The sequence below is a fragment of the Salarias fasciatus genome, unplaced genomic scaffold (genome assembly GCF_902148845.1).
Source record: "Salarias fasciatus unplaced genomic scaffold, fSalaFa1.1, whole genome shotgun sequence".
NCBI lineage: Eukaryota > Metazoa > Chordata > Actinopteri > Blenniiformes > Blenniidae > Salarias > Salarias fasciatus.
The window spans coordinates 2,043,164-2,056,529 of NW_021941374.1; the positions used below are offsets into that span (position 1 = coordinate 2,043,164).

General features: G+C 47.4%; 1 long non-coding RNA gene across 1 annotated transcript; it reads left to right on the forward strand.

The window, feature by feature from the left end:
* The first annotated feature begins 4,479 nt into the window (after positions 1 to 4,479).
* Positions 4,480 to 12,960, forward strand: LOC115385042 (uncharacterized). Its single transcript, XR_003931012.1, has 3 exons — positions 4,480 to 4,541; positions 12,732 to 12,764; positions 12,837 to 12,960. It is a non-coding gene; the product is annotated as an uncharacterized LOC115385042 (long non-coding RNA).
* The last annotated feature ends 406 nt before the right edge of the window (positions 12,961 to 13,366 follow it).

The following is a 13,366-nucleotide window of genomic DNA, read 5'->3' on the forward strand; positions in this document are numbered from 1 at the left end:
CCAGAGGAGACGTCTGGAGGTGAGACAAATCCAGAGGTTGACCACAAGGGTGAGCTCTGTGCCACAGAGCCCCTGGGAGAAGGGGTGAGGCAAACCACCGGTGTCATCATCGTCATGATCCGGGGCCTCCTCGGGGTAGGAGAGATATGGGCAGTCGAGGCCACTGTTGTCATCCGGGGGTCATCTACAGAGGTGGCCTCTACACCACTGGGTTCCCACGGAGGGGCTGAGAGACCCGTCGTTGCTGCCATTGTCGTCGTGGACCCCCTCTGAAGAGCTGAGAGGAAGGCCATCACTTCTGCTGTCATTGTGGACCCCCCCGGAGATGCTGTGAGGCTGGCCCTCGATGCCGTCAGACTCTCGGACCCCCTCAGGGATGCTGAGAGTTGGGCCCCTGATACTGTCGGACTCATGGAAGCCCTCGGACACACTGTGAGGCAGGCCCTCAATGCTGCTGTCTCCTGGACCCCCTCCGAGACTCTGAGAGGCAGAACCTCACCATCGTAGTGCTCCTTTGCCCCCTCTGTGATTCTAAGAGGCGGGCGCTTTCCACCATCGTGCTTCTGGACCCCCTCAGAAATGCTGGTGGGCACATTGTCAGGTACGACACTGGCAGAGACGGCTCTGATGGGAAAAGCCTGGAAAGGGAACAAGGAACACAAATCCAAGCGTGCTAGGCCAGGGGACAAGAACACTATGCTGGGAGACAAGAGCATGGTGGGGGATCCTGAGGAAACAAAGTGTCCAGTCTTGGATCAACATTTTCCAGAGCCTCCAGGACGACAGACACTTCTCTGGGGATTTCTTGGGTTGGTGCCTGATCCACTTACGCTTCCTAAACCTTGTTCAGGAGGGTTGGGGAGCTCATGATGTTGTTTCCTCTGTCCTCTCCTTCTGGATGGATTTTAACTAAGTTGAATGAATGTGCACTTTTGATAATAGAGGGATTCTGCATGATGTTACATTTTGATCAGTTTTGTAATAAATTAAACTGCAATGAGATCTGAAAAGGTTGAAATGATGAGAAGCATATTTGGACACAGACTCAGATACTGAGTAGTGCAATTTTATTTCTCAGTTATTGTAATGACAATAAAATCTTCAAATCCATCCAGAATCGTTGATTTCATCCGGATCACTACCAAAGTTGAATCACTTAATCCTCATGCATCTCGGACGTTTCCTGAAATTTTCAAAATGAAGACCACATCCCCAGCAGGAGACCCTCAACCCCTTCACCTCCCACTGTGAAGAACACACCCCCACAAGGAGAACCTCCACGCCTCCACCCAGAGAAATATCAACTTATTTCAATATTTCATTGTATGGATGCTGGAAGCACAGTTTTTTGTATTTTACCGTTGGATTTTATTTTCTTCAAATGGAGTACACATAAACAATAGATTGTTATTTATTCTGCTGGAATATGGGTGAAGTAATCAGTAACTAATTACTATTTCCAAGTAACATGACCAAAACTAACCCTTTGTAGGGAGGAAAGCACCCTGAAAGCCAAGATTCATGTGATGAAACAGGATTTGACCTGTGCTGTCTTCTGAAGCAGGAACAGAGACGAGATGCTCCTGCAGACGCATTTTCCACAACTGAACTCTAAACTGTTCAGAGTGATTTATCCACTCCTCACACCACAGGATCAGTCACTCTGATCACCCCACAGGAACATCAGACAACATGTCGTTTTCTCACGTCCATCAATCGGGCCTTTGCTGACTGTGATCATCAGAGATCAGGACTAAATCCAACCTGCAGTGTGTTTCAACATTAAGCTGTGAGCTTCTGTGATCTTCCAGCTGTATAAAGGTTTTACTCATTGATCCAGTCTGATTGGAATTTACTGATTGAAATACTGTCTGAGAACATGAAGAATGAAGAAACACAAACATGTTTAGGTGTTGTGAATGTCAGTCCAAAAAGGTTCATTGGTCTTTCCAATTTATAATCCAAAAACAAAGGTTCTTTTCCAAAGACCAGGGAGGTATTTTCTTGTTTACCTGACGGTTTCGGCAGCTGTCAGCTGTCTTCTTCAGAGAGTCACGTGATGTTGTTGTGACGTATCTTGTCAGCTGATTTATACAGGTTTTGGCGCTATTCTCCCACTAGTGGAAGCGGGAGAACAGCGCCATCTGCAGTCCGACTTCTTGAGTACAGCATCCCAGGTGTGTGAAAGCAGAAAGGCCCCCTCATCCCGGTTCACTGTCTCGGGGGCACGTTTCCCAATTTCAATAGCCTCTTTTATCCAGCGTCGGTGTTTGTTCTCTTCTGTCCCGATGACTCTCGCTCCGTCCCAATCCAGAATGTGATTTTCTCTTTTGCAATGATCTGAAATGGCCGACTTGAGTTGTTCCTGTTCAGCTTTTCTTTTTGTTGCTCGTGTTAGTGCTGTGCTGGTTTCTTTCTCTCATTCTGTCTTGTGTTCCTTTTTTCGTGTGCTGAAAGTCCTTCCTGTCTCTCCAATGTATGTTTTGTTACATAGCTTACATGGAATTTCGTAGATTACACTGCATTTTTGTTCCGGTTGTATTCTGTCTTTGGGGTGTACAAGTGTTTGTCTGAGTTTTCTATATGGTTTTACTGGAGTACTGATGTTTTGTTTTTTCATTGCTCTTTGTACTTTCTCTGTGATGCCCCTGATGTATGGGAGGGTTACCATCGTGCTGCTCTCCATCCACTCTCTGTTATTTTGTTTTGGCTTGGGTCTCTTTTTCTTCTCCTGAACCTGCCTTCTTCCTTTTTGTATTGCCCAGTTGGGGTATCCGCATTGTTTGAGTGCTTGGATGATGTGTTGTTCTTCTTTTTTCCTGTCCTCCTCATCTGTGATTATATTGGCCCGGTCAAAAAGTGTTCTTATTACAGAGAGTTTGTGCGCTGTGGGGTGTTCAGATGTCCATAAGAGATATTGATCGGTGTGCGTTGGTTTCCTGTAAATGTTTATTTTAATGCTGCCGTCCTATTTGTGGGAAATGTTGATATCCAGAAAATTTATTGCATGGTTCTCTTCTTCTTCATGTGACAGGACAGGAAAAAAGAAGAACAACAGATCATCCAAGCGCTCAAACAATGCGGATACCCCAACTGGGCAAAACAAAAAGGAAGAAGGCAGGTTCAGGAGAGGGAAAAGAGACCCAAGCCAAAAGAAAACAACAGAGAGCGGATGGAGAGCAGCACGATGGTAACCCTCCCATACATCAGGGGCATCACAGAGAAAGTACAAAGAGCAATGAAAAAACAAAACATCAGTACTCCAGTAAAACCATATAGAAAACTCAGACAAACACTTGTACACCCCAAAGACAGAATACAACCGGAACAAAAATGCAGTGTAATCTACGAAATCCCATGTAAGCTATGTAACAAAACATACATTGGAGAGACAGGAAGGACTTTCAGCACACGAAAAAAGGAACATAAGACAGAATGTGAGAAAGAAACCACAACAGCACTAACACGAGCAACTAAAAGAAAAGCTGAACAGGAACAACTCAAGTCGGCCATTTCAGATCATTGTAAAGAGAAAATCACATTCTGGATTGGGACGGAGCGAGAGTCATCGGGACAGATGAGAACAAACACCGACGCTGGATAAAAGAGGCTATTGAAATTCGGAAACGTGCCCCCGAGACAGTGAACCGGGATGAGGGGGCCTTTCTGCTTTCACACACCTGGGATGCTGTACTCAAGAAGTCGGACTGCAGATGGCGCTGTTCTCCCGCTTCCACTAGTGGGAGAATAGCGCCAAAACCTGTATAAATCAGCTGACAAGATACGTCACAACAACATCACGTGACTCTCTGAAGAAGACAGCTGACAGCTGCCGAAACCGTCAGGTAAATAACAAAATACCCCCCTGGTCTTTGGAAAAGAACCTTTGTTTTTGGGTTGTGAATATCAGTTTTCAGCCTGCAGATGATACATAGAGACAAATCAGACTGCTTTAATCTGAGAGGATATCTCTAACTTTGTCATGGAAACACAAGCACATCCTGACATGTGACAGCAGCCTCCTATCAGATCTGATTATACAAGTCCCTTTCTCACGAAATGACTTCTTGCTCAACATGGTTACAAAGGTTTCTCAGCCTGGACGAATATCCAGAGTTAAAACTCCAACAAACATAGAAAACTCCAACAAACTGATGCGAATGACAACAAATAGATGTAAAGCCTCCAGAAAGTGATGGAAGCCAAAAATGATGTCAGATGTCAAAGTGAATAAAGATGTAAAGTCCAGTCCTCAGGTGTGTAAATCCTCCAACATGGGAGATGATGTTAGACTGGACTCCAGGATGAAAACTGATTCATTTGAATCCAGACAGAAAAAGTTTCCCATGTGAGTCTGAGACAACAAGACTCTTTAGTGTCTGGTGTAAAACATGCAGACAGGACGTGGGTGTGTGTGGAAGCTCCACCTCCAGCTCCACCTCATGGCTGATAAATGTTGCTGCTGATCAGACTCAGAGAGACGTGGTCTACCTGGAACATGGAGCATCTGAAGCTGCTGCTGCTGCTGCTGTGGAGCTCAGGTAGGACTCTGCTGCTCTCTGCTGCTTCTCTCTCTGCTGGGAATTCTCCTCCATCTGGGAGTTTCACTGCTCCACACACTAGAAAGAAGACAGTGTGGTCCTGAAAGCTGCTTCATGGATCCTCCTGATGGCTCTTTTCTGGAGAGAGCACAGCGGTGGCAGTGAGGATCTGGAGCTTCCAGACAGTCATTCCAGTGTGACAGTATCAGTGATCAATATAGAATCTGGAGAGCTTTGCTGTTTAGGAGGGATTCTGCTGCTGCTGCTGCTGCTGCTGCTGCTGTTGCTGCAGCTGTGGAGCTCAGGTAGGACTCTGCTGATCTCTGCTGCTTCTCTCTCTGCTGGGCAGAAAAGACATGTCATGAAGAGACTGAACATCCTTCATGACAGTTTTCCTCAGTGGCTTTGGAGCATTTCCCACATGACTTTTTTCCTTTCGTTCAACAGTCAGTTCATCCTCCTCAACATTCAGTCATTTGTTCTCATCACAGCAGCAGTTTCTATTCCTTCTAACAAGTGTCAAATGCTTGTGGACAGTCCTCAGCTGCTTTCGTCCAGTTCCCTACTGTGTGATAACAGGATCATTTGCTCATGTCCCATCAGTCCAGATGAACTCTACTGTGATGCTGAGTCGTCCTTCTCTTCTTGTTGAAGCTCTGAGCCAGGAGAGCATGGCAGAGTTTTCCTGGTATTTTCTTAACTGAAGAGCTCCGGTTCCACACGCTGTGGCTGGACTGCCATGTTTACTGCAGGCAGCTTGAACAACGCATGAACACTTCTCTGGTGAAGCCCAGGGCAGCATGGGTAATGAAGTCTGTGCAGAATGAAGTAGGAAATGTGCGCTCGGCCCTGTGAAGGCTGATGTGCTCTGATAAGCGGTAGAGAAGCTATCTTTAGGATTCAAAGAGACACGTTAGTGAGTGTAGCGCCACATTGTTGGAGCTTGGAGAAGTGACAGGACGCTCAGCTGACATTTTTAGAAGTCCTGGAACTCCGTACCGGTGCGTACCGGATCACTGAAACTACTGAGCAGCTATCAACATCTGTCAAGCAGATTTTAGACATTTTTAATCAGTTTTTCCTGAAAATGTCTCCTAAATTGCAGTATTAGTCTCAGGTGAACTTTAGCTTTCACTGATGAGGAGTGTGTGAATCATTTTCTTGCCTGATCTTATCAGTTGCAACAAATGGTCACTTCTCCACAGTCACTCAGCTGAATCCCATCAAGCCCCACTTTACCAGCAGACTACAACACTGACAGAAATGGAAGGTCAGCCTGGGGGAAGAGGGGTGAGGATGCTGGGAGGATGGGGAAGAGGACAAAACAGGAGAAGAGGAACCACAGGCCAAGTACATAGGAGGATTGCTGAAGAAATCAGGCCTTCACTTGTGGATCAAGGTGTGATTTCAAACAATGCCAGAAGATTGAGACACAGTGCTGCTATAGAGGAAGACAACATCTTTAGGAAGACTGAATCTGTTTCAGTCACAACAAGTCACTCAATACAATAATGTTAAACTTCACTGTAGTTTTCAAATGGCTGTGTTAATAGCATGAAGTGCTGCTTGAGCATTTCCAGGTGGAGTCACCTGGATCTGACTGTTATACTTTGGAAAACACTTCAGAGTGAACTGTCATGATGAAAACATTACAGAGTCTTCTACTGACTTCAGAAACGATGGTACCAGGACTTTTCATTTTCATGACACTGATCCTTTCTCTTGCTTTTGAGGAATAAACTATCCATTTTGAGAAAGTGACACATTTTTGGAGATTTTCTACAAGGTTTTGCTTTTTGGAATAATTTTTTTGAGAAATACATTTACTGTAAAGTAAAAAGTCATGTGAGGAATGAACCAAAGTGCCTGAGAAAAACTCTTGTGTCCAGAATAAGTTTTGGTCTCAATACTGACCCCTGGTGGACACCACAAACATTGTCCAAGCATGAAAACTGAAAATCTCCCATTCTGACAAACTGTTGTCTGTTGCTTCAATAACTTTTCCTCCAGTGTGAAGCCATGTCCCTGATAGCAGAACTCCAGTTTATTGATTATTATTTTGTGATATATCAGGATCAGGATCATATTTATCGTCATCGCAACAGGTTACCGAAGTTACAAGTGCAACGGAATTTCAAGGGTTTTTAAGACGCCCAGGCAGCCAATTACGGCGCTCCGTCTTGAAAAGGAAAACAGAGTTAAGAAACTCAGACAGAGATAAGAGGGGGGGGGGGGGGGGGGGTGTAAAAAAAGATACATCAATTCAGATCATGGTTCCGAAGGGAGTCGTGATTAGAAGTGAGAGACCAAAAAAAGCCAACCTGCGCACATACATAGCAGATAAAAGACACCAGATAAGTTGCTATCAAACTAACGGATCGGTTGTTGCTGCCCTCAATCGGCGCTACGCGCCATCACCATTCGTCGTCAGCAGAGGAAAGGGGGGAGGAGACGTTGAGAGATGGGCGGGGGGGGGGTCATGTGTGTGAGTGTGTGCCCTATCAGTTCATCAGTCTGTGTTTATGTGTGTGGTTGGCCCGTCCTCTCTGCGCTCCAGCTGGTGACCTCCGTTGCCATGGGGATGTCCTCCAAAGAAGCAGTCCAGAAAGGGGAGGGTGTGTTGTCGGGTCAGAGTCAGACAGTGGTGGGAGATAGAGAGCGACCTCGTGTCTTTATCTTCTTCCGGGAGATTGTTTGAGTTCCAAGGGGCGCCAGATTCAGTCCGAAGGTTTCTTGGTATCTTGTTTTGGTCGGAAGGAGCCGTTGTGACCTTCCCGTTATCGCTGGTTCTCAACTGTTTCAGACAGGAGCTGAGTTGTACCTTCCCGTGGTAGAATCCATCTTGCGCCTCAAATCGTCCATAGTCCCAGCAAAATTGTCCATCCTTCGAAAGAGTTCGCAAACTCGGTCAGCCTCAGCTTTTGCCCGTTGATTTGAAAAGACCGTCCACCCTTGGACGTCTTTTGTGGTGGCGGTCTTCTTAATCCTCCAGAAGATCAGACCACTGACCAGGCCAATCAGCAGCAGACCGATCATCATAAATCCGAAAATGTAGACATCTTCTGCATCTTCGACGCTCAGGTTAGCCAGACAGATGATGGCTCTCCAGCTTCTGCGGGACTCCATCAAATACCCAGCATGCCGAGTTCCGTCAGGGCAGACAGGCTCCCCCGCTCCTGCGTTTCTTTGTGAGAAAATCGTATCAATTGAGAGACCAGCTGATCAATTCTATGGTTGATATATTTGATTCTTCGAAGAAGATCAAGACAGGTTGTTGCTCCAGTCAAACAGACGAGACAGAGTGCAGCAGACAATAGGGAGGGAGGGAGAGAAACAAGCAGGAGCGATAGGAAAAGCGTCCGCCTCCTCCAAGAGCCAGCAAAAGAAGGCTATTATGTGAAATGCTTTTTTCAGATCAATGAACAGTGGAACTGCTACATTCTATGTTTCTGTTGAGTTGCTGATTTTGTCCATGAACTCTATTAATGCAGTCATGTGGATCTCTGTGATCTGAATCCATGTTGACTTTCAGACAGCAGCTTGTGTTTGTTAGTAAATTCATACAATGAAAACTTTTTCTGTGATTCTGGAAAACTGGAAGTAAAGAAACGGGCCTGTAATTATTGATCTGGTGTCTGTCTCCACTTTTGTCCAGTGGAATGACTTCAGCTGTTTTCATTTCTTTTGGGAATTTACCAGTTTCCAGTGACAGATAGCTGATCGTCATATCGATATCATCCCAGTCCTGAGAAAAACCCCAAACCAGCACAAAACTAACCTGCTACGACTCCAAAACCTGCCTGGAACCTGAACCACATGTGTCCAACCTAGGTTCGGCTTCTATGGAATGTTCTCGCGTGACCACAAGGATAGAGTGCTTTGGCGGTCTTCCCGGGGATTCATAGAACCCATAGAACTATAGTTACATTCGTAACTCTCATTCTATTTCATCTCTACTGACCGCCTGAGGCGGTGCTGAAAGCACTGGAATGACGTATGCCAACTTAGTCACGAGGAATCCCAGAGACCCACCTCATTGAGAAGCCTCTGCTGGGCCCAGTACAACCCGAAGTGTATGCAGAAGCACAACATCCAACCTGTAGAACCTGGAGAAGGTGCCAGGTGTCATCCAGGAGGCAGCAGCACACAGTTCATCCAGGAGCGCCCCCTTCAGGGCTGCCCATGACGTGGACACCACCCTGGTGGAATGGCAATGCACACCCGGGGGGCAGAGGCCAGCCTGCGGTCCGATTGGAATAGAAAATGGTGTCCACCACCCAGTGGGACAGGCACTGCCTTGAGAGAGCAAAGCCCTCATTAGAGCCTCTGTAGCAGACAAACAGCTGGTCAGGTGTCCACACATCTGCTGTAGCAGCCATGTACCTTCTCAAGACTCTTACTGGGCACAAGAGCTCTGGCCGGCCCCCTGGGTGGCTCGACAGGGGGTAATATTGAGCAAGTCGTATAGGGTGGTTGGCTCTGAGCCTCAACAGCACCTTGGGAAGGAAAGCGGCATTGACACCGACTGCAGTCCCGCTGCTGCCAAGGCCTCAAAGGGAGGCTGAGACAAGCTCTCCAGCACCAGATGCAGATCCCAGGTTCGCACCCGTGGGGCTCTGTGGGGGATGAAGCCTCAAATCTCCCCCTGCAGAAGGCTGACACCAGAGTGTGGCCCCCAGCAGCAGTGTGTGCCCCTCTGAAGCACCCCGAGGAGCGTTGACCATAGCAGGGGAAATTGTGGAAACACATAGAGTAGGACCCTTGGCCAGGAATGCACCAGCACATCCTGGCCCTGGGGGCTTTTGGGTTCTCCCAGGTAGAACAAAAGTGATCAGTGGGAGGATTCCTCGGAGGCAAAGAGGTCGACCTCGGCCCTGCTGAAACGCTCCTAGATCATGTACACCGTGGAGGCGTCACTCCATGGATGGGGAACTCCAGCGGGAGAGGAAGTCCTCGAGCTGATTGAGAGCCCCCGGTAGGTACACCGCCCACAGGCTGGCCAGACTTGGGGTAGCTAGCCCAGTGGAGTAGCAGTTGGGAAATCTGTAGCAGCCGGGCAGACCTGGTGCTGTCCTGGTGGTTGATGTAGAAGATGGTTGAGGTGTTGTCTGACTGCACGACCACATGCCGCCCCCTCATATACGGCAGGAAGTGTCTGAGGACCAGATGCACAGCCCACAGCTCTAGCACATTGATGTGATCCGCACCGTCCCAGACAGACCACCATTCCCTGGAAGTATCCAGGGCCACCTGCACGCGTGACGGTGCACAAACCAGCCAGTCGTCCAGGTATGGGAGCAATGTCATGCCCTGTGCTTGCACGGGAAACAGGGCCGCCTTCACGACTCGGGTAAAAACGAGAATGAGAGGGAGAGTAAAAAAGGGAGCACCCGAAACTGCCAGTGGCAGCTCCTGTAGGCAAACCGAGGGAACTGCCTGTGCTGCGGTGCAATTGGCAAGTGAAAGTAAGCGGGACGCAGGTTGACCGTCGTGAACCAGTCCCCCTAAAAGACAGTCCACAAGACATGGTAAGGGGGCAGGGGGATGAGAGGTCCCTGTTGACCCCTGTGGCGCCTGCCCGGGGACATAGTCTTCAGTGGGGCGGGGCCAGGGAGGCAAGTGAAAATGTGATCGGCCAGAGGGATCCCCAGAAGCCCTCTGGGGGGCACGGTCTCTACTGAGGCCTCCAGCTGACACCTGGTCTCACTCGCCTGAGCCGACCTCTCCAGCACTTCCACTGTGGCTGAGCCAAAAAGCTGCCCGGGCTCTACCGCCAAACCCCAGAGAGCCCTTTGAGACGGCTCCAATAAAGGAGACTGTGCCAGCCACATCTGGTGCTGTGCCTAAATCAGCAGTGACATAATCCACCCCAGATCCCTCAAAACGAGGGCAAAGGCTTGTAGAGTCATGTCGGACAGCGACAGCCGACAGTGGCAGCATCAACACTGTCTCCCTCCAGGGAGGCAGAGACGGCAAGCATGAGGTGGGCCAGGGAATTCCCTATACACCCAGCTCGTGCCCCAGCATTATAGGCCCTTGTGAGGAGGTCATCCATGATCCAGTACTCTGGTGGTGGCACCTCACCTCCGGCTGGAGGGACTCCTCCGAGGACACAATAAGGGCCGCTATGGCCGGCCTACCAGCAGGAATGCAACTCCCTCAGGAAATCCTATGAGGGAGGAACCATGAACGCGGATAGGAGCCACCTGCGCCTGAAGAAGGCACTGACCGAAGCAGACTGGACTAACTGCGGGACAGCTGCTCGAGAGCTGCCCGCATAATAGCCCACATGGATTCGTCCCCCATCTCACCCACGGAGCTCTGAGATGACCGGAGGGACTCCTGACCCGAAACCATAGAGCTCCGATCACCACCCCCCTAACAAAAATGTGAGGTCGAAGCCGCTAAGGACACAACGTCCTCCTTGGGGGCTGATGGGATCTGGGCGGCCCCCAAGGAGAGGCAGGCTGATGCTCACACAGGAGGGTCCTCATTTCCTCCAGCTCCCTGTGCAGCTTATGTTTTGAAGTTTCTGTTTACATGACAACGATGCTCATGGAAAACACAAGTTTTTGGAAATGGCTTTTTGAAAACACTGGGGCTCTGTCTCCTTGTAGAGGAGGGAAAACCAGACTTTGTGGAAATACTCTGGGCGTCTCCTGGTTGACTGGGGAAACACTGCTGCTGCACATGCACAGCACGGCCGTGGCCAACAGCTCTTCTGTTCATGCTCAGTAGAAGGACGAGAAAAACAAAAACACAACAATGATGACTTTTCTCTTGAAAAGTGGTGTACACAGAGCCTTGGTGTCAATTCCAAACTGAAAATATGGAGTTTTGTGTCCCAGTCCAGTCCAGTCCAGTTTATATATAAAGCACTACTAAAAACAACAGTGTTGACCAAAGTGCTGTACAAAGACAAAATAAAAACAATAGAAATAGACATGAAAATATTAATAAGACAACACTGACAACTTTTCAGTAAAATACAGTCTCACACTAGTTAAAAGCCAAAGAAAATAAGTGAGTCTTAAGACGGGACTTAAAAACAGGAAGAGAATCTGATTGCTTTATGTGCAGAGGTAAATCATTCCACAGTTTCGGACCAGCTGTAGAAAATGCTCGATAACCCCTACGTTTGAGATTTGTATCAGGAACCACAAGTAGAGCCTTGTTTGCTGATCTGAGATGACGTCCTGGCACATAAGGCACCAACAGTTCAAACAAATATGGTGGGGCAAGACCATTTAAAGATTTGAAAACAAATAAAAGAACTTTAAAATCAATCCGGTAGCGTACAGGAAGCCAATGAAGAGACGACAACACTGGTGATATGTGGTCGTATATTCGTGTGCCAGTTAAAAGGCGAGCTGCGGCATTTTGGACGAGCTGCAGATGCTTCAGTAAACTCTCCTCAATGCCAGCGTACAGAGCGTTACAATAGTCCAGCCGAGTTGAAACAAAAGCATGAATCAGTATTTCAAAATTGTGTCTTGAGAGGAAAGATTTTACCGTAGCAAGTTGTCTCAGATGGAAAAAACTTGACTTCACAACAGCACTAAAATGCTTATCAACGTTGAGTTCATGGTCCATTTTAACACCCAGGTTGGTAACAGTGGGCTGAACAAACTGAGTCAAAGGCCCCAAGTTAACTGGTTTACTGCTGGCCTCACTAGGACCAACCAGAAGAACCTCAGTTTTGCTATCATTGAGACACAGAAAATTTTCTGACAACCAGTCCTTAGTCATGTTAATGCACTCCAGAAGTTGAGCAGCACTGAATGAATCTTCATACTTCATAGGTACATAGATTTGACAGTCATCGGCATAAAGATGGAAGGACACACGAAACCTCCGTAGAACAGATCCCAGCGTAAGCAGATATAAAGAAAAAAGAAGTGGCCCAAGGATTGACCCCTGTGGCACGCCGCACGACAGAGGAGCTGAGGAGGACACAGATCAGACTCAGTTTGTTAGATTTGCTTTTCGAAATAATCTAATTCTCGACCTTTGAACTCTCTTGGCCCAGTCTGGATGCTCTTGATCTGAGCTGGGATCTTCATACTTTCAGCTCAACTTCAGATCAAACATGTTTCATTGGAAAGTTGACACTGAACTCAAGCTGCATGATCAGAAGTGAGAATCACTGAAAGCTGATGAATCCTGAACACTCTCTCTGTTTCCCCACAGGAGTCCATCTTGAAGATAGAAACCGTCCAGCTGGTAAAGAAAGCCCTCAAAGATGAAGACAGAAAGTGAATCTTTGTTCTTGCTGACTTTGTGCTCTTTGCTCAGAGGCTGATGATGAGTTCAGGTTGGTGGGAGGAAGCTCTGGCTGCTCAGGTGGAGTGGAGCTGAAACACCTCGGAGAATGGAGACCAGTGGATGACGATTTCTGGAACCTGAAGTTATCAACTGCAGTCTGTGAACGTCTGGACTGTGGCTCTGTTGTTTCATTGAAAGCAACATCTGAGTCATTAAGCAGATCTGTGTGGAAGGTTGAATATGAATGTTCTAAGTCTCCATCAGATTTGAAGAACTGCTTCAGATCTTTTTATGCTTCCTCTTTCATTAATCTCACATGCTCAGGTAAGACCAATGAGGCTTCATTAACTACATGTTCTCAATGTGGTGAGTTCAGAAAAAAAGCTTTTAACATAACATCAGAACTGATAAATAATGAAAGATTCAATATTTTTATTTTCCATTTGTTCACATAAACCAACAGCTGAGGCATGCAGCTGTTGAGTCAAGTTCAAAAAACAGATTCATTCATCAAAAAAAAAGAATAAAAAAAACACTCAACAAGTGGGAATTAAAGAACA